The following is a 25,671-nucleotide window of genomic DNA, read 5'->3' as shown; positions in this document are numbered from 1 at the left end:
ACCTCTTCTGGTTCGCCCATTCGAAATGGAGAATTTGTGCGGCTGTTGTTGGAAGCATTGCAAGGTCCAGCTGCCATTGCGATTGTAAAGTGTGTAGCTCATACTAAAAATACAGATTTCGTGTCACAAGGTAACCGATATGCTGATGAAGTCGCCCGCTATTGTGCGGAGCAGGACTATTGCTTCACAAAGGTAGAAATAGATGGGGCGGAAGAGAAGACAGAATTGAGTATGATGTTGGAAACTGTAGACACTTGGGAGGATTTAAGAGTGATGCAGGAGAACGCACCCGAAACAGAGAAAAAGGCATGGGAAATAGCAGGTTGCGTGAGAAGCGAAATGGATTTTTGGATTTCAGCAGATGGGAGGGCTGTGTTACCTGAGGAATTAGCGAATCCCATGGCAAGGCAGATACATGGTCCAGTACACCTAGGAAGAGATGCTATGCTGAGAGTGTTTAGGCAGACTTGGTATTGCCCTAAATTTAGGATAGCAGCAGAATCAGTGTGTAAGCGATGTGTTACCTGCCAACAATTAAACATAGGGAAAAGAACACCAGTTACACTGAGTCACATTGGGAGGTCTGGGGGCCTTTCAATAGAATGCAATTGGACTTTATTGAAATGCCAAAAATCAACCGCCTTCGGTATGTTTTGGTGGTTGTGTGCATATTTTCCAGGTGGGTTGAAGCATACCCTACACGCAGGTGCGATACACTCACAGTAGCCAAACTGTTGCTCAGGGAGTTGATACCACGCTTTGGGGTGCCTGCCTCTCTGGAATCGGACAGAGGAAAACATTTTAACAGCGAAATTGTGAAGATGTTGTGCTCTGCATTAAAGATCGATCAAAAACTGCATTGTAGTTATCGACCAGAAGCCTCGGGGATTGTGGAACAAGTAAATGGCACTCTGAAGAGTCGAATAGCTAAAGTCTGTTCATCCACATCTTTGAGTTGGCCAGATGCTCTTCCTTTAGTGCTCATGAGTATGCGCAGCACACCTGACAGGAGGACAGGTCTCTCTCCACATGAGATTCTGATGGGGAGGGCCATGAGACTTCCTACAGTTCCAACTGCTGCCCTATTGAATATCACAGATGATCTGATCTTGGATTATTGTAAGGGACTGTCTGACGCCATCCATTCTGTGTCCCTTCAGGTGCAGGCGGCTGAAGTTCCATCATCAAGGAATCTGTGTCATGATCTGAGCCCAGGGGATTGGGTGCTGGTCAAGAAGCACGTCCGGAAGAACTGCCTAGATGTACGTTGGCGTGGGCCCTTTCAGGTAATCCTGATCACGAATACTGCGGTGAAGTGCGGAGGGCTGCCCAATTGGATCCATGCATCCCATACTCGAAGAGTTCCAGCACCTCTAGAAGAAACAGCTCCTCTCCCAGACGAAAGTCCAGCAGTGGAAGAAGAATCCCAAGGGGGGACCAGTCAAGCTGTGGCGGTGTCGGAAGAAGTTGGGAACGCATCTGATCCAGAAGAGGAAGGAAGGCAGGACGGCAGTGAGACCGAAGACGCAACTGAAGGGGAGAGCTGCAGTGAATACGACTCAGACACAGATCAGTATCAGAGCGAACAGGAATCGAGTGTGAGGACGAGAAATAGGAGAACAAGGCGTGGAGCAGCCACCTGGCCGGAAAGAAAGAGGAGGTGAAGCTTGAGGTCTGCTCAAGAAGAAACGCTTGCTCCTATATCCGAAGACTCAGATCCGGAAGACGATACGCAGGATCAAGCCCAAGAGGGTCCCAGAAGATCAAGGAGGGTGCGAGTGCCTAGCAGAAGGTACTCTACTCCTGATTGGACCTACCTCGTTGCAGATGTCCGTGGGACAGAGAACCGGGAGGGTCAGGGAAGTGAACCTGATCAGAACTGATCCGATCATCACAGTACAAATAAGGTTCCTGCTACCAGGAGCGGAGACCGAAAGGTTGCTGACACTCAACATCGTCTATCCTCCTCTCCTGAGCGGAATAAGAAAATTGATTTTAGAGACAGTTGATTTTCCGGTTTGCTGTTCACGATATCCAGTATTGGAGGGAACTCTTCTTCGACTGGAGATGCTTGAGCGAGTAGTGGAACTTCTTGGAACACTCATAGTTTTAGATTGATAGAAGACTTTTGAAAAGAACATTGTAAATATTGCTACAAGATAACCTAGCGCCGAGTGGAAGAAGAAAAATGGTAGGGGCTTCCTTTTAGAGGATGGAGAAGGGCTAGGATTGTCTATTTCTACAGGACTCTAGAACTGTTTGCGGAGTAAATTGTCAGCTTCCAGGTGTTCAAAAGAGAGACATTGTTCAAAAGAGAGACTTTGTTCGGAGAGAAGGAGACGTTGGAGATAGAAGAACGCCAAACTACCCTGTTTGAAATCATGGAGGCTGGCAACCCGAACCGCAGGGCAAAATGTATAGTTGGCACACTTTTAGGGGTGGTGATTTCACTTATAGTTTTAGTGGTTACTGTCTCATACATAGTGGGACATGAGAGAGATGCAACTGCAGTCAAGGAAGTTAAGGGAGTGTCAACACAGAGAACAATCACTGTTAATCATAAGGGAAACATCAATGATAAAGACAAAGCTATGTTAGAGGCGGAAATTAAAAGGTTACATACGGACGAATCGCAGGGGAACTTCAGGTCAAATGCTTATGCCAAATTGCTTTACGAATACATGTCATGGAGGCGAAGAATTGCTACGTTTGTATGCAATTACCAGCTTCGGTGGAGGAGGGTATCAGATACCATCATCTTCCATTGACATATGGAATCACATGTAGTTTGTTGTTAAGCATATTCTATGGACGAGAGGGATTCGAGTATTATTTCTCGAATTTTGACTCGACATTGCCAGAGGTCCCAAATTACAAGCATCTGAACAAGTGGGACTATTACAAGAGCGAAGACAGACTACACAAATGGTTCATTCCATGGAAAACGCTAGATACTTCACATGCCCGAAGAAATAATCTGACTTGTCAAGTGTCAGAAATTGAGAAAAGGTTTATAGGGCAGGTGGATACTAGATACAGGAGGCAGAAGATTCTAAAGGCTTCAGGACAATGGGAAACAGATTGGACCAAGGAAGAAAGGATACACCAAAGAAAGGGTAGCTTTGGTCCAATTGCTTTAGACAAAGAGAAATGGGGGAAACTGTGCATTCACAGGAGTTACTCCTATTATGAGAATCTGTATGTAGGTCAAGTCAGTTGTGAACATGCTTTCCAATTGGAGTACTACTCCAAAGATTTTCTGAAAGAGATGCAAGCAATTCCAAATGTGTATTTTGTATGTGGAAGAAATGCATATGTGAAGCTACCAGATAATTGGTACGGATCATGCTATCTAGCAATTGTCTTCCCCAAAATATATCATGTTGAGAATTTAGAAACGACAAAGAGAGGAATACCAACAAGAGGGAAGAGAGGGTTAGGTGCTGAAGAAGTAATTGGGGATGTATTTGGTGCTGCATTCCCTATCTTGGGAGTGATACTGAATGACATCAAAATTAGAAGATTGGCTACAGTCGTAGATAGGTTATCTGCCAGTACTGCTAGATCATTAATGTTGGTGGAGGGTGAGATGCAATCGATAAGGGCCATGGTTCTTCAGAACCGAATTGCTCTAGACGTTCTGTTAGCCAAAGAGGGAGGAGGTTGCAAGGCTTTGAAGGTCCAGGAATGCTGCACTTACATTCCGGACAATTCAAAACCTCTAGAAAAATACATACGAAACATCACTGCAATTCACCACGAAATTGAGGATCTGACAAAGATAAACGTGTGGGAAAAAGTAGGTCATGGAATGGGTAAAGTTGGAGGTTGGTTTGCCAACCTAGGAAAGGGTATCGTTTGGTACATACTAAAACCCATCATCATAATTGTGATTTGTGTAATCACTTTGTGGGGATTGGTGCGTTTGTATCAATGGTATAAAGCAAATAGGTTGCAGAGATCTATGAGAGAACAGGAGAGAAGGTTGACAGCGATGCAAGATACGCAATATAAGAGTCTGAAGGCATTGGAGACGATGAAAAGAAGTGGTACTGCCATGACTTCCCTTTGAAGGGTCCCACATTTTAGAGATGGTGTCTTGATGGTGATGACTCCTGAAAGTCATCAAAGGGGGGACTGAGAGAGCACAAATCTGAAAAATGTATAAGTGCACCATATTTACAAGCACGTAGTTAGTTTAAATATATTTTGCACAAGAGTGTCTTATACCCAGTAGTGAAATGTATAGAGTGTTCAAGTAGGGTAACAATAATCATAGCAATGTGAAGACTAATGTAGAAATGCTGTAATGAATATTAAAACCTCACGTTCTCATGTTAAAGTGATCATGTAAGCGGAAAATAGAACCTTGCAAACCAGTTGAAATGTGTAGGCCTTATGGCAATTCACAGTAAATCTAAACGTGCTGCTAAAATAATGTGAGGTGGGGTTGACATTGTTCATTTAAAGGTATTATTGAATTTAGTACTGAAATATATGTTTTATAGATGTGAGGCATTATAGAAATGTGTGTTAGTTAAGAATACTGTTTAAATCAAGTTAAATGTTTTCAGAGTGCAGGGACCCGCTTCATGTAAATCAAGTAGGCCCGAACAGATAATGTCGTTCCTTTGATCTGCAATGTGCTCGTTAGAGAAGAAGTCGAGAGGCGCCAAGTACTGTGCTTTACATATGTTTTACGACCTATAGATATGGTGGAGCCTAGAATTTGAGGCCCACTGTAGGACGGCCTGTATGCAGGTGCGAGGGGTCTTAATCAGTTGAAATGAATGGGGCTTTGTTCAGTGGCGCTTGGCGCAGGCCTGTAGGAGTCTTCAGGAATTTCAGGGGGTATCGGCGCGCTGGAGAAGAAGCCTGGGAACCAAGGTCAACTTTAACGAGGGTCTTGAAGAGTACCATCATGGAGTCTACCGCCAAATTTGATACCACGTGAGGGGCGTCCCGAGGGGCGTTCCTATTGGAAATGTGATTTTGTATTAGGGAAAGCGACCCGGGAAGAGGTTAGAGCAGATGATTTTGGGAGCCTAAGAAAGCGGTTGGGTAGGCAGATAGGCTGATCACAAGAGACCGATTTACAGAAAAGACAAGAGGAAGTGAGTGATCTTCTTAGGAAGTCACCACGGCTGACACCTTTTGGGGTAAAGATCTTGTTAAGTAGGGATGTCACTTAGTCTAGTGCAGGGACAGACTAACCTGAATTTTCTTTTCTGTAATGACTCTTAAGTTGCAACTTGTATCCATTTTGGCAACTCTAATGATTTTCGAACTTGTACTTATTATTCTGTTTTGTAGACTTAGATTATTCAAAGAATTTATGTTTATAGTGATACCAGTATACCTTTTAAACCTTATCTTGAGAAGTTTGTATCTTCAGTTATCTTTGGCTTTATATTACATCTTTAAACTTTATCACTGGTCAGTGGTTATTTAGAGTGGTGTAAGTTCTTAATTGACTAACCTAGTAGTAGATTATCTTTTACTCAATGACCGGTACCAACGATCCAGTCGACTTGATTTGGGATCTGGCAAGGTAACTAGAAACCAGAAACCCCGCGTTAACACTATCATCCCTTCGAATTGCTAGTAAGACTAAAAATGACTTGAAAGGCATAGATTTTTCAACAAACATTTTTGCAAGAATAGCTTTTTGCATATTCCCTAAGCAAGCAAAGAAAACGTTGGCAAAGTAATTTGTTCTAGCTTTAATTACACCTGGACAAAAATGTAACTATGCCAGAGAAATTTGTGAATTTCCAGAATTTTGTGTTACATTTAATTCTTATATTTCTCAAAATTTCGCAGTACACAATTTCACGTACTTTTTTCTCTCAAAAAATGTTTATTGTTTTTTAAATTAGTCAATATCAACATTCTGTGCTGCCACAGTGGAGAAAGCTCATACTACCCACTCCCCCTTTCCATCACATAACTATTCTAAGCACACACACCTAGGCAAAAAACAAAAATCCTCAAAATAAACCAGCGAGCCTGGTGCATACAGGAAACTATTTCTGAGATACATTTTCTGCTACAACCAGTCTACTGCTGTTTTACACGAGGGGTGCATAGTTTAAAATATCGTTCGAGGTGCTGGTACATTTCGCTCTCAGAGAGTCATTTCGCAAAATGTTTCATAAATGTATGCTGTTTTGCACACCCTTATCTAATATGCTAACACGTGCAAATGCAGGCATGCACAAGCGCGCACAGGCTATTTGTGATCTATTTCTTTGCCTGCAGTGTCTGCACTTCATTTCCCAAGTTGTCACAAATGCTGCCAGGGCCCATCATGCATGGGAACAAAGATAAAGGAAATGGGAAATAATATTCCCTCTACATGAGTTTTTAAAAGTAGCACAGAAGTGATAGAAACACTGACGCCAGCCAAACTGAAAGTTATTAAAATATGTTTTGAAAAAAACAGGTCCAAAGGTATAACAGGAGCCCTGGAAAATATGCATAAGAAAGTTGCCCAGCTCGGGCTAGCTCCAAAATTGCTGAAGATGCTCTCCGTCACTTTAGAAATGCAGGGATGTGCCGTAGTTACAATAATACGGCGCACCCCTGTGTTTCTCCCTGCGCTGGTGCTAAATTCTGCTGCATTGCGCCAACGCAGGCCCCCTTGCACCATAGTGCAAGAGTGCCTGCGTTGAGGGAATGATTGTTTATGTGCCGGAACATGTCCCTTCCTGCACATAAACAATCTTAAATGACGATTTGCAACTTCTATGCAGCACACTTAGAAGTTGCAAATCGTCATTTTTTGCAAATCGTCATTTTTTGCAAATCGTCATTTTTTAAACGATTGTTTATGTGCAGGAAGCTTCAGCTTACTGCACATAAATAATCATTCATGGCAATTTGCTGTTCCTATGTATGCTGCACAATGCAGCATACAGAGAAACAGCAAAAACGAGGAGAAATAAAGCATTTTTCCTCATTTCGTCATTTTATGGCCAGGTTTTCCGGGTCTTAATTTTGTCACCCTTGCAAAAAGGGGGCAGTGTCAAAATCAATAGGATTTGAAGTGGAACATCCACCACAGCATCCATTGCACGTCCCTTTCACGCTAAGTGTAGCGTAAAAGAGGGCCTTATTTACAAGGCGGCATTAATCCAAGTTAAGTGGCTTAACGTTAACACCGTCTTGTAAATAAGGCAAAGGGTTTATCGCCGCAACAACATCGCAAAAAGTGATGTTCCTGTGGCTATAGGGGCTTGTAAATATGCCCCCTGTAAATGAGATACAGGCTCTAGTTCTCTGAAACTATTAAAATGAGGGTGCAAAAAGCAAGCTCAAGTAGAGGGTATGGGGGGTCGCAGAAAGGAATGGAGAATACTTAGACATCACACTTGCAGCTACTATGATTGAAGAATAAATTATTGGAAAACGGACACAGGTGACTTTCCGATTCTGATGTTTGGGAATAGGAAGTTATATTGGCCTTTGTCTGTGTAATGTGATTTGCAAACTTTTGAACAAACCATTTTTATACACCTTATAGACAGAAAGATTAACTTCACGGTCTTTGCCTCATCTGTTCCAAGCAGGTCATTGACCCTTGTTTTTTCCTGTTTCTGCTCGATAACTGAGCGTAATAATTTCTATATTCTTGTCAAAAACGTCAATTTAAATGTCTTGGTGCTATCCACCAGCTGTGACATTGACGAAAACCATTACAAGTATGCAACAGCTCTCAAATATGAATGTATAGACTGTCCTCCAACTCTACTGACAGCCTCTGCTGACACCTCTTGAAGTGCTCTGCCTTTTGTCCGAGATCGTCCCATAAAGCATCTCTATTAATCTTTCAGAGCAACTGCAAAATATGTCAAGTTAACTCAACATGTCTCCACCAGAAGTTCCAGCTGGTTGCCTTGCAGAGGACACTGGGGCCTCTGTTAGGGTGAGTCGTTCCCAAAGGATGCAGGATGGCCCTGCATTCCATAGTGCAGCCTCATCACAACAGAACAGGCTGTCCCAGACACCACTGGCTGCCCCCCATTGTGCTCCCCATCACTGAACCCGGAGTGCATGCACCCTGACATTCTCCTCTGTCCTGGGGCTAAGAGCCATCAGACTGGGCTCACAAGGCTTTCTTTGTGTCTGTGTACTGTCAATGGCCATGAAGAGATGACAGTCTGGAAACAGCCAAGAAGCGGACAAAGAACCACAGTGTGTGGTCGCATTGAAGACAAGACTTTTTAAAGCAGTGCGTGGTATATAAAGCTTTGAAGACCAACGGAGTGACCACTATCTCAAATCTACAGCAGTCAAAACACAGTAGTGCATATTTAATGTATTGTTCGCACACCATGCTGCGGTGATGAATGGGTGGCAATGTAACCGTAACAGTACTCTGCTTAGAAGGTTAGGTACTGCGGTCGCTGACAAACGCAACACCTTAGCGGCAGTATGGCAGTGATTTGAGTATATTCACATGTAGAGCACTACTGGTGTCACAAAGGGTTTCTTGGAGCTAACAGAATCATGAATTCGAAAGAACGGGGCATATTATCAAGTGCCGGTGATAAATATCGCAAAGCGCGCTTAGCGCTTGCATATTTATCCCTGGCTATCTCTGGAATTTATCGCCCGGTTAGCTCGTTATCAACAACGCGCATCACCGAGGCGATAAAAATTCCAGAGATAGTGGGAATATCGCCGTTTTCCATGGTGGAAAACAGAGATATCCTAGATGATAGGGCCTGTGGTCTTTCAGTCAGGAATTTAACAGATGTTAAATTCCTGCGTTAAGGCATACTTAACATGATTTTAAATATCGCTAACCCTCGTTGTCAATATGACGAAGCTGGGTTGGCCATATTTTCCCAAGGGAGTCTTGTCAGGCACGCCTCCTTTGTATCTCATTAGTGATGCGATGGAAGGCGTGCTGACAAGGGGCGCTATTAAAGGAAACACGCGGACCAGTCCAAATACTTCCTCCAAGCTGATGGGGGGGTGTGGTAGAGGACCTTCAGCGTTAAGCAATGTCTCTTGTAGCCAACATTGTCCCCACCCTCCCAATATCCTGTCCCAAGGGGTCCCCCAAGTTACTTAAGGATGTTTAGTAGTGCCAGACTAGGGTTAATCTCAATGTGCGGCCCCCAACCTAGACAGTGTGGAGAGGACTCATGTCCAGTATCGCTGTATAACTGGTCCAGCCCATACCACGGAATAGAAGTCCCCTCTGGACTCCGGGAAGCATAAGCATGCTAGAGAGATATACTTGGTGTAAATATTTAAACTGGATGAGGTGTAGTTTTGCTGCAATTGTCAAGGTGCAATGGGCCATGCAGGTGTCCTGCCAGTCTGCCTCATCCAGTGGACCCACACACTCCTCCCAGTGTCCCTTTAGGACATCCAGTTGGACTGGTGAGTGTGTAACCAGGGTCATGTATATTTGTGAGATCCCTCCTTTCCATCAGCACCCGGGCCACAAGCGGGCTATACTCTGGGATATCCCCAAGGGTGTCCTGATATGAGGAGAGGGCTTGACTGAGCTGTAGATGATAGAAACACTGGGATTTATGCATGTGGAACTTAGTCTGCAGCTCTTGGAAGGAGCAAATATGGTCCGTGGCTCATACATCTCCCAAAGGCAAGATGCCCACCCTGTCCCATCCCCGGAACCCCTCTAGATTCGCCACCCATGCCAGCCATTGGCCCGCCCACAGGGTAGTCTCCAATGTATGTCTGCTGTCCCAGCCCATCCAGCACTTTGCCGCCCTCCAAACTCAAAAGACCACCCTGGTCGGTTCAGGAAGGTGATTGGGGATTGGTGCTCCGTTTAAACTGTGCATTATGTTGTCCAACCCAGTTATTTGCCCTCAGGTGCGCCAGTTCCTCCCAGCCTCCATGTAACCAGTCATTTACAACCAGGAGTTGAACCGTCCAGTGATATAGATGGTGGTTCACTAAGGACATATTTGTCAAATGCTACTCAGGGTGGCTTATTATGAATTGTCTCACAAGTGATACCAGTGCATTGAACCAGGTCTGCAAAATCTGAATGGGGAAAGTTTGTTGCGCATAAAGCATCCAAGGGAGTCCAAACCTTCCTTTTTAGGTTTTGCCTGGCGAAAAGATGCGCTCTGCGCATCTTTTTCGCGCAGGCGAAAACCTGATGAGAACTGTAGTGTGGGTTTGGGTCGGCCCTCGTCATTCATTGGCTGGCTCCATTAATGGAGCCTAGCCATTGGACGAGGGGCCTGTCCGTCAATGCCGGACCAGATTCGGGGGCGTTCCCGAGATTCTTTGGCTTTTGCCGACGTCACGCGACGTCAGCCGAAAGCCGGGAACGCCCCCGAATCTGTTCCGGCATTGCCGGCACCCGCCTTCCTGCTTGCGTGAGTGCTTTTCCGCCACGTCTCTCCTGCGCTCTCAGCGCTTCCGGTCACCTTCCCCTTGCTCCTCGTTATGCCCCCACAACAGTCGGGGATCTCTGGTGACGAGTTCGCCACACGCGGGGTAGGCAGCAGTCACGCGAGGTCCCAGGGGCTGGCAGGAGGACTTCCCCCGGCAGCAGCGCCTCTTCTCGAGGGGCACAGGCGCGCGTCCAATCCGTGCGCGGCTCTCGGGACGAGCCCCTGATGACGCCGCACGCCTCTCCGGTCCTTGGCCAATAGGAGCGCAGCTCCTTCGTGTAGACCCTGGCGGTGGACCAATGGCAGCGCGTCCTTCTCAGACGAGCCTCCCTGAGCGAGCCAATCCTAGCGCGGCCGCTCCGATGCTGCTCACGGGTCCCGGGCCGCTGGCGGTGTGTTTTCTTAGCTCAGCCTCTTTTACAAAACTATAAGCCGTTGCGGGTATACACCCGTTACAACGGATCTTTTACTCCGCACTACCATTACAACGTGACTTTGACTCCGCATACCATTACAACGCATTGCGCTGGGGGGCGCTCTAGGATAGGGAATAAGTATAATTTACTATCCAACACCTTCCCTAGGGTCCACGGGGACTGGAGTTAGAATAGTAAATTATACTTACCACTATCCAGCGCCCCAGGGCACTATGCGTTGTAACGGTATGCGGAGTAAAAGTCGCGTTGTAATGGTCTGCGGAGTAATAGTATGCGTTATAACGTCATACATCCGCCGTTGCGGTGTCTAGGTGCTGAAACCAGGATTTTTGTGGCCGGTGTAGGTGAGCCCAGATGTGGGGCTCATGTGGCATTTTTCCCATATCATAGTGCGCTGGGAAAGCACTGAAAAAACCTATGGCCCAAAGATGTGCGCCCCTGCTTAGTACAGCACGGGTAGGGCGCTTCTAACTATAAACTTCTAAGCCTGAGAAGTGGGCTCTTACTTCCTCATGATGAGAGCAGCCGTGACGCCAACTGGAAGTCAGGCTGTGGAAGCCTGGTCCTTGGCGGGGCTCCTGTGAGGAAGAGTGCTCCGTGGGTTTCCTCAGCCTTGTTGGGGGTAGGGCCCAGACACACACAGTAGAGACCGGAGCCTTGCGGGCTCCATTCAGCCGCTTTCGACATGGACCCCCTAGCTGGATAGCAGCCCTGGGTGCGTGCATTGTGAACGATGGCAGGAGCCTCCCAGCCGCACCAGGCGGCCTGCAGCAGAATGTGAGGAGACCGGACCAGCGGGCGGCTGCAACCTACACTCGCTCAGCCCCCAGGGAATGGTAAGTGAGACTGAGCTTCAGGCTGATGAGCCCCATGCAATGCGCTCATGGGACCAGTCCTTGGCATGAAGGGAGGTCCCCGGTCAACGTGGGCAGAGCATGGGACACCCCTACCCGTGGTATTTCGCTTACATTGGGGTCTCCAGATTTTTGGCGTTAAGGCAGGGTGTGTTGCACCCCTTACTTGTGGTGTTGTGCTCCAAAACGGGGTGAAACCTCAACGGAGGCCCCCGGGGACGAGGACTGCTGCATTTTCTGGTGTAGTTGGGTGTCTGGCCCGGAAGCCTGTACAAAGGACACCAAGTACCCAAAGGAAAGCGCAGGTGTTGTGCTGATTGGGATGTTCATGTATTGGTGTTTGCACTGCTACAAGTGGGCTGTGGTGCACGACTAAATGTTGGTGCTGGATATCATTAGGGGGCACAAATGTTTCTGGGGGACTTATGGTCCTATGGCCTCCTCTGAGACAAAGTGATGTGCGACTTATGTGATGCTTATGCCTAATGCTTTATACTAAGTACAGTTTCTACAAATAGTTATTGACTATCCCTAACTGTAATGGTCATGACAGTGGCCCGATTGGTCTTGTGATGTATGTAAAGTTATGACAACTGCCCGATTGGCACACTGATTTATGTACTACCTGTGAAGTCATGACAAGAGCCTGGTGGCACAGTATATATATGTGATTGTGTTCTAACGTGTTTTTATGGATAATTCATATTACCTTGTGTGGAGTTTCTTTTGTGGTGTGCCTAGTGTGTCGCTGATGTATGAGTGTGTTGCTCAACTGCTTTACACATTGACTTTAGGAAAAGCCTGACTGCTCTGGTCAAGCTACGAAGGGGGTGAGCAGGGGTTATCTTCAGCTTGTACCTCCTTTGCCCTGACTAGAGTGGTGGTTTCTGCCTGGCTTTGGTGCATGCCCTAGCGAACCAGAAACCCCATTTGTAACAGTGCCTCTCTGTCCTAGACAAGAATTGAAGGAAGAACTTGACAAATTGTGTTCCATGTCTGTTATTGAGCCCATAGAAGAGGGGGAGTTATCTCAAATTATGTTGGCACTTGAAGCAGGTAAATCTTTGCGTCTATGTGTGGATCTACGCAATCTTAATCGCAAAATTTGGAGGATTGTCAACTGCTTCAGCATATCAATGAGATGCTAGCTACATTGAAAGTTATTTCAGTTTTTACAATTTTAGATATGTCTGCAGCATACATTAATTGAGTTACACCAGGATTCGAAACATCTCACTTCATTTGTGACACCGGAGGGGTCATGTTGATATAGTTATTTGGATGATAATTTGGTCAAAATAATTATTAAGAATGGCTTTTGGTGTCAGGGATGGGATGGAAAGGTCGACTCATACATATTTAGTGATTATCTCTCCAGCTGAAGGTTCTATTATATGCCTTGAAAGTGTGTGGCAGTCAGTGGGTGCTGGTTCTCTTTTTTTTTTACTTTCTACATTTAGGTCTGTCATTGAAACTAGACAGTAGCTATGATCAATCATTTATCACAAGTGAGTGGAAGTGACATTTGTGGATCAAGTGATCACAGAGAATGCTGTTTGGTTCTTTCTAGAGATATTTAACAAAGAAGGTACATCTGGTGTTATTCTGATAGAAAATTAGGTTCATTTACCTTTAATGTCATGAACAATGTTTAACAAAGTTTTAGTGGGATGTGTGCAGAGTGCCTACCAGTGCAGAGCTAAAGTTGTAGATACCGTTAGGGACAATCTGTGGTCATGCAAAACTGTGCAATTATTAGCTACTGTCAGGTCACCATGGGTTTTACTAAGAAGAGGAAGGGTATGCAGTGAGTTGTGTTCTTTGTGGATGACTATAGCAATAAGTAAGGGTATGAGTGGTGAACTGTCGAAAAGGCCAGGGTGCATGCTGATGTCACATCATGTATGGAGGAGTGTGGTAGCAAATGTCATCGTTCTCTTGTTGGTTTTTGGGTGCACCCCTCCTCCCGCTCTCCGTGTGTCCGTTCCTGCCCCGGCACCCCCCATCCCGCTCTCCGTCTGTCCGTTCCCTCCCGCTGATTCTCCCTCCTTCTCTCTCGCCCCCTCCCCTGTCGTGGAATGGGGTGTATGTCGTCCGCAAACACCATGAGGCAGGGACGAGCACACAGCACCCCTCAAAAGCGTGCATCCGTGTATGACCCTTGCTGCGTGGGGGGCCGGTGAGCCGACCGATGTGCACTGCGGCACATTCAGGGGGTCCTGGAGAGTCGGGTGTATGTCGCTCTTACAGCTCCCACTACCGCACCTTCCTCCGCCCTCAGTCTTTGTGAGGTAGTGTCGGGCTGGTCACTCGGAGCTCCCTCGCTCCTCACAGTATTCAGCAGGAGGATCCGGGCAACAGCAGGCCCGCCGCACCCTCGTTCGCTGCACGGACAGAATTTGTCCACCTACCCTGTCCCCGCAGAGCAGCACGAGCCGGGGCTCCCAGTTTCCAAGAGAGGGCTGGTACAGTGATGACGCCCACCAGTGGCCGAGTGGTCAGTGCCGAGAGCTCCACACCTTAAGGAGGGGGGTCAGTACTCACAGAATTATGGCGCTATAACATGCCCCATTTTCACGGCGTCCTCAGTCCCAAGGCACAGCCCGGTAGTGTCCTGCCTGCAGTTGCCTCCGTGTGCCCCTGTTGCTTGCTTGTGCCCCTGTTGCCTGCTTGTGCCCCTGTTGCCTGCTTGTGCCTCTGTGTGCCCCTGTTGCCTGCTTGCCTCCGTTTTCGTGCCCCTGTTGCCTGCTTGTGCCTCCGTGTGCCCCTGTTGCCTGCTTGTGCCTCAGTTTTCGTGCCCTTGTCGCCTGCTTGTGCCTCCTTTTTCGTGCCCCTGTTGCCTGCTTGTGCCTCCGTTTTCGTGCCCCTGTCGCCTGCTTGTGCCTCCGTTTTCGTGACCCTGTTGCCTGCTTGTGCCTCCGTTTTCGTGACCCTGTTGCCTGCTTGTGCCTCCGTGTGCCCCTGTTGCCTGCTTGTGCTGTGTAAGTGTGTGTAGAGTGCTCTGTGTGGGTGTGTGTGTGGGGGGCTTTGTGTGGCTGTGTGTGTGGGGGGCTTTGTGTGGCTGTGTGTGTGGGGGGCTTTGTGTGGCTGTGTGTGTGGGGGGCTTTGTGTGGCTGTGTGTGGGGGGGCTTTGTGTGGCTGTGTGTGTGGGGGGCTGTGTGTGTGGGGGGCTCTGTGTGGCTGTGTGTGTGGAAGGGCATTGTGTGGGTGTTTTTGTCTGTCATTTGCGAGAGATAAAGCTAGTGGCATTGTAAATTACAATGCCATGTATTTATGTTAAAACAAAACATAAATAAAATAAAAATAATGTCAAGAGCAATGCCAATAGCTCTAACTTTAACAAAGGCAAAACCATTGCATTGTAAATGCTTGTTAATACATATGTCACCCATTGGTTAGGCCATAAACAGCCCAGAGAGCAGGGTGCGATGTATTTAAAAAGTAGAACATGTACTGGTGTTGAAAAACCCTCATATTCGTTTTCCACTACCTCAAGACCTACCTCTCCAATAGGATAACATTGATGTTACCTTATTACATTTAATAAGCGCTAACTAGTTCTAACCAGTTCATGTTTGTGCCTTTGGAATTGTAATGAAAAATTCTATTTTATTGTAAAGTGTGATTTTGAGTTACAATTCCTAAAACGCCTCTCTTAGAAAGTTGACATTTTCCAACTTTAGCCATTTGGTGCCTGCACTACATCTCTGAGTCACATGACTCAGAGACGTCTATTCCTCCTAGACAGCCACACACAATAGGGAGTATAGGTGTGCCTGGCTGGGCCATAAACTGGCTGGATGGGAGGGAGGAGCTAAACACGGCCCTACCTACACTTGAATAGGCTGTGTTCTGATTCCACACAAAGGGCCGCATACCCCCGGTAGTAAGTCTGAAGCCAGGACAGGGAAGCCAGGATGACTGGGGGCTTCAAATGGGAACCTCTAGAAGCTTCTCTCACTTCAAAGGAAGGCCAAGGAGCAAGTATTAGACCCCAGACACCAACTCTTTAGTACACTTTGGAACCTGTGGATACTATGACAGGAAGAAGGACTCCTGTGTTGCTGAAAGGACTGCCATTCTGCTGGACTGCTGCTATGAAGGAATGATGCTACCCGTGTGCAACCTGTTTCCCTCTTGCCTGGGTGTGAAGGACTGGACCTGCATCTGCTGAACTCAGGAACCCAAAGTGAATCTTAGGGCTAGTTTGCTGGCCTCATGACCTGAGCACCGGGGACAGACGGCTCCAATAACCTCGACACCAGCACCTAGTCTTTGACACCTGTGAGTCTACCTAGTCAAGTGGTGCCACACCAGTCCTGGCCCCCTGGAAGTGGGCTACCAGCCTCAGTGGATCTGGTGGAACTGACGCATCTTCTCTGCTGCGAGGCGAAACTCTGAGCAGAACCAAAGACCAGCATGGCATCATAGCACACCACTTCATTGGAACCTCCACAGCACAATGCATCCCAGGTGCAGGCCCTCCCATTCCTCATTGACAGCAACCTCGACGAAGACGCAGGACTCCACATTGCAGTTTTGCAGCTCCTTAAAATCGATGCATCACTCCGACTGCAATACATATCCTCGACTCTGGACTTCACATCACAAGCCCTCATTGATGGAACTTAGGCTTTGTGACGCATCTTCGACCAGGGACGGGTGGTGTTAAGGGGAGAGATGTGCATTGCCCTGCCACACTAGGGGAGTAACAAAAATGTGAGAAGGAACACCGAGCGGCTCACAATAAATTGTGCTGACTCTGGCTGCTCAGTGAACAAATGTGTAAATCTGTTTTGTTTTTTGGGGCGCTGGGGAGGATGGCCTTTGTCCCACTCGCATGCGTTGGCTGAGCGAAGATTTCTTTAACCTGGAGGCATAAATCAGGGCAGTGACAGCACACTGGTGAGTGCTCTATGTGCATTACTGACGAGAATAGAGTTTTACTTTGGGTGTTAATAACATGGCCATGGGAGGAATCTCTATTATTCTCAATAGCTGGGGACAGGGCAGGGCGCCTAAAACAATATAGGATTAGGTGAGTCAGTGGCCTCTGCCTCTTCCACAGAGAACCAGCAACTCTTGTTTATTTTCCAATGATAGGTGGGCTGGGATCCGGGGGAGGAGTCCAAAAGCTTTCTTCCAGGGTCTTGGGTTAGTTCTTGTCACTGCAGTCCAGTCACGAGGCCCAAGGAGAGCGTTACATAGGTGGGTTTTGTCTGAAGTTGTTATCGCCTGTTCACCTTGACTTCCCTTGCTTCCACATTTTGCGATGCAGCGCAAGCAACAACATTCATTGTATTTATTTAATTGTTTACTTACCTCCGTTCATCCATATTCCGGTGTTTACTACCCCCCGCCCTGCCCCTCCCCCGTCCGCCTCACCGCCCCACGGTACTCCCATCACAGGCCTCTACTGTCCTACAGTAGCCGCACTGCACACATGGCATCTAAGAGTATCATGCTAAGCTCCCTCAGTAAGATATCCTCCGCTTTTCCTGTTGCCTTTCCCATCATCAACTCTGACCCTTTTGCCGCCTTGTTTCACCACAAATGGAAGTGATGCGCTCTGACAGGGGTTGGAGTCGGAGGCCACCAGGCAAAGATCTCCCTGGCCATTGCAATTTTCTGTCACCTAACGCATAAACTACTCTTGCAAACTCTGCAGAGTCTGTCCTTTCATTTTGGGTAATTGCTGTTTTTGCAGGATCGGAAAAGCACTCAAATACACCTGTGAAATTGTGTCTGTTGACTTAACAGGGGCATGTGCGCCTTACTCTGCAGTCGAATCGCTGCAGGCCTCAACGTGTAGCACTCTGCCCTCTGCGTTTTCTGAAGAACATTTCAGGCTGACTGCTGTAGGATTATTTTCAATTTCTCAAGCAGGTGTGCGTGTGAAGACATTTCACAAATGCAGCCATAGCGAAAAGATAGAATGTTTTTAAATCTCTCCTAGCAGAAAATAACGCATTAAATAGTTTTAGCCCAAAAAAAAGCTAAGCAACATATGGGATTTACAAAATGCGCAGTGTGGATCAAATGCAGCCTGCAGGTGTTCCTTAGCTGCAGCGGTGGGCGGAGGTGTAAAATTCATAACAAAAGTTATTAGTCACGTTTTATTATACATAAGTGTGCGACAAAGGCCTAACACACAGGTCTCCCTTTTCTCAAAGAAGGCCTGTGTCCACACTCATTTGCATATGCGTGCTCACACAAAAACACTCAGGGCCTTATTTATAAAGGCCTTATGCTGCTTCACTTGTCAGTGAGGCTGCGACGGCGTAATCAATGCGCCCTATTTACAAATTGACACATCTAGGCATATGTGTACCTTTGTAAATGCCTGCGCTACATTATACCTGCGTCAGTATAATGTATGCAGGGTGGGGGCTTCCCCATAAAAAAGTTTCATAGAAGTGGCGCCGTGGAATCTATGAGATTGCACTGCGCCACTTCTACGACTTGCCTGCGTCAAATCCTTAAGCCTGCTTCAAGCAGGTGTAAGGAGTGACACAGGGTCTTTAATGACACATTGCTGGGGTTGCCGTAGGTTACCGACACACTCCAGTGATGCGTCATTACTGCGCCACCAGAGAGGTCAGGATTCCTGAAGTATCTGGTCAATCCTTGTGACATGGAGCACCCTAGTGTAAATACGGTGCATCCATGGTGATGCAAGAAGGGCACAATGAAAAGTGTTGCATCGCAGTATTTCCGCAGCCATGCAACACTTTTTATAAATGAGGCCCTCAAAGAGCAGTGCACTAACATAAACCATCCCTTTTCTCTCGCAGTGTATTGTAAGTGGTTGGAATCTGAAATCGCTGGGCACTTAGTCATGTTCCTGTAATTTCTGTTCCTCACATATAATTTTTTATATACATAAAAAGTTAATTTTACTGAGTTGGTGCCTATCTTACAAAGCAACTTCATGATTACCAGTCTACCCTTCGAGACTTGGGGCCATCATGTACGACCATTGGAAAATGTGTCTCGCAAATTGTGCCAAATTGCGAGTCGCAATTTATGAGTCACAATTTCCAATGTACAACAGTGTCTGAGACACTGTTTGCGATTCCCAATGGGGTCGCAAATTGCATGCCTCAGGCATATTAATCAGGCTTTCGCAATTTGCGACCCCCATTGAGAATGGATGCACTCCCAGCGACTGCTTTTAAATAAAGTAGTTTTTTTTTTTAATGCAGTCCGTTTTTGTTAAAGGAAAATGGGATGCATTTGAAATGTTAAAACATTAAACTTTTTTTTCTCCATTTTTTAAGGCCAGGTACTGGTTCCTTGGACCACTGCCTGCTCTGAAAACATGTTTGCCCACCCATTCACAAAGGGGAAGGGGTCCTGCAAATGGTTTACCACCCTCTTGAACACGGTGGTAAACTGTGAGTGTTTTGCGACCGCAATTTCAGTCGCAAAACATTCTTACATAGTGTTCAGACTCGCTATTAGGAAGGGATGCCCTTGGTACGCCCCTTCCTAATAGCGAGTCACTAACCCTATAGGTTTTTTGCATGTGCAAACGGGTCTAAAATACATTCGCGCATGCAAAAATCTGTCGTACATCTGGCCCTTGGACCCATGTAATGGAGTTAGATGGGTAGGGTGGTGTACTTTTATCCATTTTTCAAGGTTTCTTTCGGTTCACAGATCAGTGCTGTTGCAAACTTTGCCCTGTCTCTCAGTAAAGGTGTCTTTTTACAACTAAAAAAACATTAGTGTCTGGTTCGCAATGTGGCATGGCCCACCAGTCATAAGCAGCAAAATCAAGAACACACTTCGAACTTAACACAATCTTTCAGGGGTATGTGAGTAAAAGTAGTTCAAGTTACACATTACTACCACTCCACAAAATGTTTTGCTCTGCTCAGACTATTAGATTTTGAATTGCTCACTTTCTCACTTTGAACATGGCTGCTAGCGCCTCCTCGGCGGTAAAAGCAAATTTCCAACTATCACACAGGAGTAAGCCAATTGCACTCTACGTACACCTCTTTCAATCAATCAATGGATGATTTATAAAGCGCTGCAAATCACCTGTAAATGTCTCAGGCGCTAGAGATCACCCCTGCAAACATCTAGGGGCAGCTTTACAATAACTGGCGCATCCCTGCGTATTAGCAGGGATGCGCCAGTTATTGTGCGCCACAACTCCCCCGCCCTGGATGCGCCGCATTTATTATGCGGCGCACCATGGGGCAAAAATGGCACAGATGCATCAAGCATCTCTGCCGTGAAAGCGGCGCATTGCTGGAGTTAAGTCGCAAGCGCAATGCAGCTCCAGCAATGCTCTGGGGGGCTCTATCTCCACAATGCTGCGTCAATCCTTACGCCTGCTTCAAGCAGGCACAGGGTTTTGACACAGCATGGGCCCAAAAGTGACTGAGTGAAATCTTGTAGATTTCACAGAAAATTTGTGCAAAAAAAAAAAACAAGTTTCATGAGCAACAGGCATTCTGGCCATTTGTGTTATTGCTGTAAAATTGTTCAGCGATTGAAGCATAATTACACAAAGTGGCAAAACGGCATAATTTTGGGAATTTCATGTAACCCGGAGAACGCAAAATTCCTGAAATGACACAAATTTCATTGCTATATTTTAAATGTCACCCTTGTCTAATGTCCTGCAGGACATCATAGCCACCATTAAATCAGGCTCACCACAGATCCCGCCCCTCCCCTCATTTTAGGTAAGGCGGTGGAGGAAATTCTTCCTGCCCTGTTTGACTTACTAAACCTTTCACTGGGTACAGGTATTCTTCCTCTAGCCTGGAAGCATGCCATGGTGAAGGCACTGCTGGAAAAAAAACTCTGACCCCCTGGATTTGGAAAACTATAGACCCATCTCCCTTCTCCCATTTATTAGTAAGTACCTGGAGAAGCATGTCAAAGCCACGCTTGTTGATTTCTTAGAAAGCCATGTCATTCTTCATCACACCCAAACCAAATTTCTTTACCAACATTGCACGAAGACTGCCCTCCTGGCAATGGTAGAGGATGCTAAAGAATGGCAGGACCGAGGAGGGATGGTAACTATCATTCTCCTCAATCTCAGTGCAGCATTCGATACTGTTAATCGTGATGTCCTTGTTAAACCAAGAACGTGGGAATTTCGGACCTGGCCCTCACCTGGCTCAAATCCCTTTTCGAGGACAGTTCCTTCCAGCTTTTTGAGGGTGGCTTTACTTCGCCTCTTTCCCACTTAAATACGGTGTTCCGCAGGGCTCCTCATAAAGCCCTACATAAAGCGACCCTAAGGAAACTGCAAGTAGTACAGAATGCAGGGGGCTCATATTCTTTACAATGTCCCTGCCCGCCATGGTTTGAAATCTCTGCATTTGCTCCTGGTAGCGGAAAGAGTTTAAAGCACTCTGCCTTTCCCGCAGTGCCTTTCTTAACACCGCCCTCTATCACCTGTTCCCTGATTGCTCCCTATGTCGCTAAGCAAACTCTTCGCTTCAGAAATGCCTTCCTTGCCAAATGCACGTCTATCGGAAGGGGAGGAAGGTCTTTTCGGTTTAATGTTGCCAATCTCTGGCACTCCCTCCCACTCCCCCTGAAATCATCCACAAAGGAACTCTTGTTCCACAAACAATTTAAGACCTGGTTATTTACGAATAGTCCTTTTTAAGGTATAGGAAGAGATGTTTCGCACTGACAGCGCTAGCAGGCCTCCGGGTAGACATGCACTATACAAGTGCAGTAACAGAACATTATGTTGACCCTGATGGCAACTTACATGAAGGTATATCCTTCAAAATACAACACAGTTTGCTGGCTGAGCCCTATGCACTGGCTGGAGGCCCTCCTCTGCCCCAGCTGCATGGATACCAGTACACCCTTGGCCTTATGCCAATGATGGACGGTAGACATGGCTCCACCATCAAGAGAAGAACTGAACCTATGAGTCCCACGCCACTGTGGCTGTTGAATAATATTACTTTGTGAATGAAACTCCCTCATGTAAGATGGCTGCCGCATCATGACGTTGATGCTGAGGCCACATTACATGTGCTGGTCAGCCTCAAAATTCAGTGCTGCACCTTTGACTACGGGTGCCCATCGTTCGTCACAAATATGCTGACACCACCTTTCTCCTTGAAATGGGGCTATGATAGAGCCCAAGAATGGCAGCCTCGTGTTACAGGTCATTGGACAAAATTCTTTTAATTTAAGAATTTTAAATCACAAAACCCACCTCACCGCCTGACCCTTATTTAAATGCAGACATTGCCTGGCGTACAAGCTGCTGCTGTTCTTGCCGCTGACCGCGTGACCCGCAGGGGAACATGGGCGGGGCAGCGCTTTAGTCCCACCCGGCTAGCTCGAGCCGACCTATGGGGCGCCCCTCCCCGTGTCCACCTCTCACTGGCCAGGGGGAGGGCTTACCTGTGGGAGGGGCGACCCTGCTACCTTCACAAAGTCAGGTTAAGGTGTCAAAGGAGAGGCCTGGGGTTCATTAGGCATGCACCCTTACAGGAAAAACCAAAGGGTACTACAACAAAGACGGGGTATACTTGTCTAGATTGGGAATGGATATGTTTCTCCGGGACGTACAAGAGGCTATAACAGTGGCAGGATGTAAGTAGCTAAGGAGGTGGGGGGGCTCTGTCATCGACGGGGGCCTCCTCCAGAGCTGTGGCAGAGTACAGGGCGATCTGGAAGCAGACGGGTACAGTAAGGGTACCTCTGCGGCAGAAGGGTACAGTAAGGGTACCTCTGCCTGGCACAGTAAGGGTGCCTGAGCCAAGGACCAGGAGCCGAAGGAGGTTCCGGGAAACCGCGACGGCGCCCCGTTAGTCCTTCGGGCGGTCGGGGGGCCTGAACCGATCGGGGGTGTGCCACACCGCTCCGCCCTGACAGGGGGGGCGGGAGTATAACGAAGATGGTAATGTGCTGCACCGTCAGAGCATCGACTCGCCGTGCAAGATGGCTCCTTAGGCATGCGGGACAGCGAGGGGCTGCCTGCTTTAGATCGCCCGTAAGATGACCCACCATAAACGTCATTCCTGTGTTGTATGAAATAAACCTGCAGCAGTTCTTTCCCACAAATATGTCTCCTGAGTTTCTTTTGGGTGGGAAGTGTAATTGTGGTTTGTACAAACGGGCGGGAGCGTATGACGGTGTGGGCACTATTCTTTCAAATGTGCAATCTATAACCGCCATGTTTCCAAAGTCTCAGAATGCATTACAAGGGGACAGGAACACACAAATTGAACCATTCAAAGTTGGCGCATGTGAGCTCCAACGATTATTTACCCTTACAGAGTCCTCAAAGTCCAGAGCTGCATGAAAGTCTCTTGGCCGAGTCATTATTGTAACAAGTATTGGCAAATATAATATGTATGGCTGGCATTTTCAGCTATACGCAGACATATTGGTTTTGCCAATGTTTGTTTCAAAGGTAATGTGGCATAAGCCAATGGAGGATAAATAGGAACATTGTGAAGCTATTGATTAAATGTTAACATGTGTACAAAGTATATAAGGCTAAAGAACTGTCATTAAAAGGCTTTTTACATACATTGCAAAGAGGTCAAACAGTAAATGATCGAAAATGCTGAATGCACTGTGCACCGCCCCTGCAATAATATAAAGAGGTGTTGATTCATGTTGGTCTCGGGCTGAGTGGACAACCCACTCAGCTGGCAATTCCAACTGATTAGATACAAATCGTTACTACTAGATACAGGGTCACTGGAATTATGCGGTTGCGCCATGTGGTGATTTTCGCATTATTATATATTTGCCACATAATTTATCATCTACTACATACTCTCCAGATTTTAGCAAAAATAAAATTTGTTTCTAGCTTAAGTGGTTCAAAAGTTACTAAAAATGCAGCGGCACTTGTTGCCGCGCAGTGGAAGGTCTTTTGGAAGGGTTGATTGGTCACTTCTCTGTTGTTTATTGCTATATTTGGGTATTAAAATGGTGCTAATGAGGTGCACCCAATGTCCAGACGCTGTTAACAAGTGAAATAAATACTAAATACTGAAGTAATACTATTAAAAAATGTGCCACATTATGCCGCATAATTTGACTTTTCTTGCCGCATAATTTGTTCAATCCTGCCACATAATTTGGCCCTCTCCTGCTGCATAATTTCAGTGGCACAGCACTAGATCCAGTTGCTGCAGATGGGTTTATTTTTAGTCTATATAGATATTTTAGCAGCAAAAACCAAGGGGAAGATGCTAACCGAAGGAAACAGGCACCATGGCACACCAATAATCTATTCCAAGATGCAACTGCATTCAAATGAGATGTTAGCTGTAGTAACCTGAACCGCTGGCCATCTGGAATTCCCAACGTGGTCCAAAATGCTGTGGTAGAGGATGTGATCTGTCCTTCATAGCCGACCTTTCCTATAAGAAAACAATAAGCCCACTTCCCGAAATTATATCAAGCGCACAGAACTGAATCCGCTTGCAGCAAGCGCTATACCAATAGTAAAACCTTACACCCAGGCGAGAAACAGTTCACACGAGACACCGGCACATAGTGTGTCTGTAGCGGTGCTCCTGACAGAAGGGGAGGGATCAGAATGCAAGCCCATTGCAAAGTGCCAACTCTGCAAATGTTGCATTAATAAAGTGCAATTTCCTTACCTTTTCCAATTGGTTAAAAACATCTTGTTCTTTGCTAACCCACTAGAACTGGTCGTTGCCTTGAAGGAGGGAGCCCAGTACGAGCAGAGTTAGTTAAGAACGGAAAAAGTCGGAAAGAGCTCAAACAGCAGCATTGAAGCTGTCCACAGGGGAGTGAGAAAAACTACCCTCGACTCACCTGCTGCGGCTTGCTCCGGTCTCCAGCACTGTGGGCGACAGACAGTCGGCTCCCGGCTCAGTGAGAAGTTGTGTCCTCAGTCCACACTTCCCCGTGTGTGAGTGCCACGCCTGAAGCAAGGGTCAGAGGGGAAGGGACCCGCACAAAGAGCCCTTGTTTTTGTAATCTGGTTTACATTACTGCCGACCCTCCCGCGCGATTAGTTGCCGCTCTTGGAATGCTCGCCTGGTTTTTCACAGACCCCTCTATGTTCTCGGGAGATATCTGTGAGCGTCGGAAGCTGCTTTTTGTCCCAGTCTGGCCTCCATCCTTCCTGCCTCTCCATTGGCTCTAGGCCTATGATGGCACGAGGGGGCGCCTCTAGTTGTGCTGGTATGTGGGCTTTGTAAAGTACCCACCACCGCTGGCATGCAGGGGCGCAGCTTGGTCACTACGGATGGGAGGGTTTGAGCTTCAGATTTTCCGACAGCCAGGCTGGCATTTGATGTTCCCATACATTGTGCACGAGAAGACACTAAGAGGCAGTGGAAAGGGAGAGGAGTGCGGATTGGTAGGAGTGCTAAGAGAGAAAACCCTTTTTTTAACCCCATCGCCGCGGGGCTAATTCACCCGCGGCGCGGGGGGAGGGGGCCGCGCACGGCGCCGCGGTGCTGATGACGAGCTCGGCTCGTCGTGCAGCACGGTGGCCGTGTGCTGCTGACGAGCTGAGCTCGCCATGGCCACGCCCGCTCAATGGAACGCCCAGCACAGCGGGGTAATTATACCTGCGTGGGCGTTCCGCGGAGGCCATGACGAGCTCAGCTCGTCACCAGCACACGGCCACCGTGCTGAGCTCGTCATCAGCATGCAAGGTGTTAAAGTAACTGATATTTTGAGGACTTTCAAAACAGTGTGTGCATTTATGTCTGTGTCTGTAAACATCCCTGGTGAAATCAGACTAGCATATCACAATACCAGACTGAAAGCATCTGTACCCAACTATTCATCAGAAAAAACATTTATTAGGGGGGGTGTAACACTCCAACCCCCCCCCCCCCCCATTGCTACCCCCTGCTGGCATGGCTTCTTGGCGCTTTTGTATACCACTGCTAGAGGTCACAGATAGACCTGCCAACCATTGCTTAGTTTGACTTAATGAATACCCACGATTTTAGCACCTTCCTAGAATGAACAATGTCATTATATACCGTA

The 25,671-nt window shown here is 47.1% G+C and overlaps 1 protein-coding gene across 1 annotated transcript in view; it reads right to left on the bottom strand.

Moving 5' to 3' along the window:
* Positions 1-24,566, bottom strand: part of LOC144785078 (somatostatin receptor type 2-like) — a 92,715-nt gene extending 68,149 nt beyond the window's left edge. Inside the window, exon 1 of the mRNA XM_078664187.1 lies at positions 24,481-24,566. The gene's annotated coding sequence lies outside the window, so the exon portion shown is untranslated. The remainder of the gene's footprint in view (positions 1-24,480) is intronic.
* Between the last annotated feature and the right edge of the window lie 1,105 nt (positions 24,567-25,671).

This window comes from Lissotriton helveticus, chromosome 10 (genome assembly GCF_964261635.1).
Source record: "Lissotriton helveticus chromosome 10, aLisHel1.1, whole genome shotgun sequence".
Taxonomy (NCBI): Eukaryota; Metazoa; Chordata; class Amphibia; order Caudata; family Salamandridae; genus Lissotriton; species Lissotriton helveticus.
This window is presented reverse-complemented; position numbering and strand designations above follow the sequence as displayed.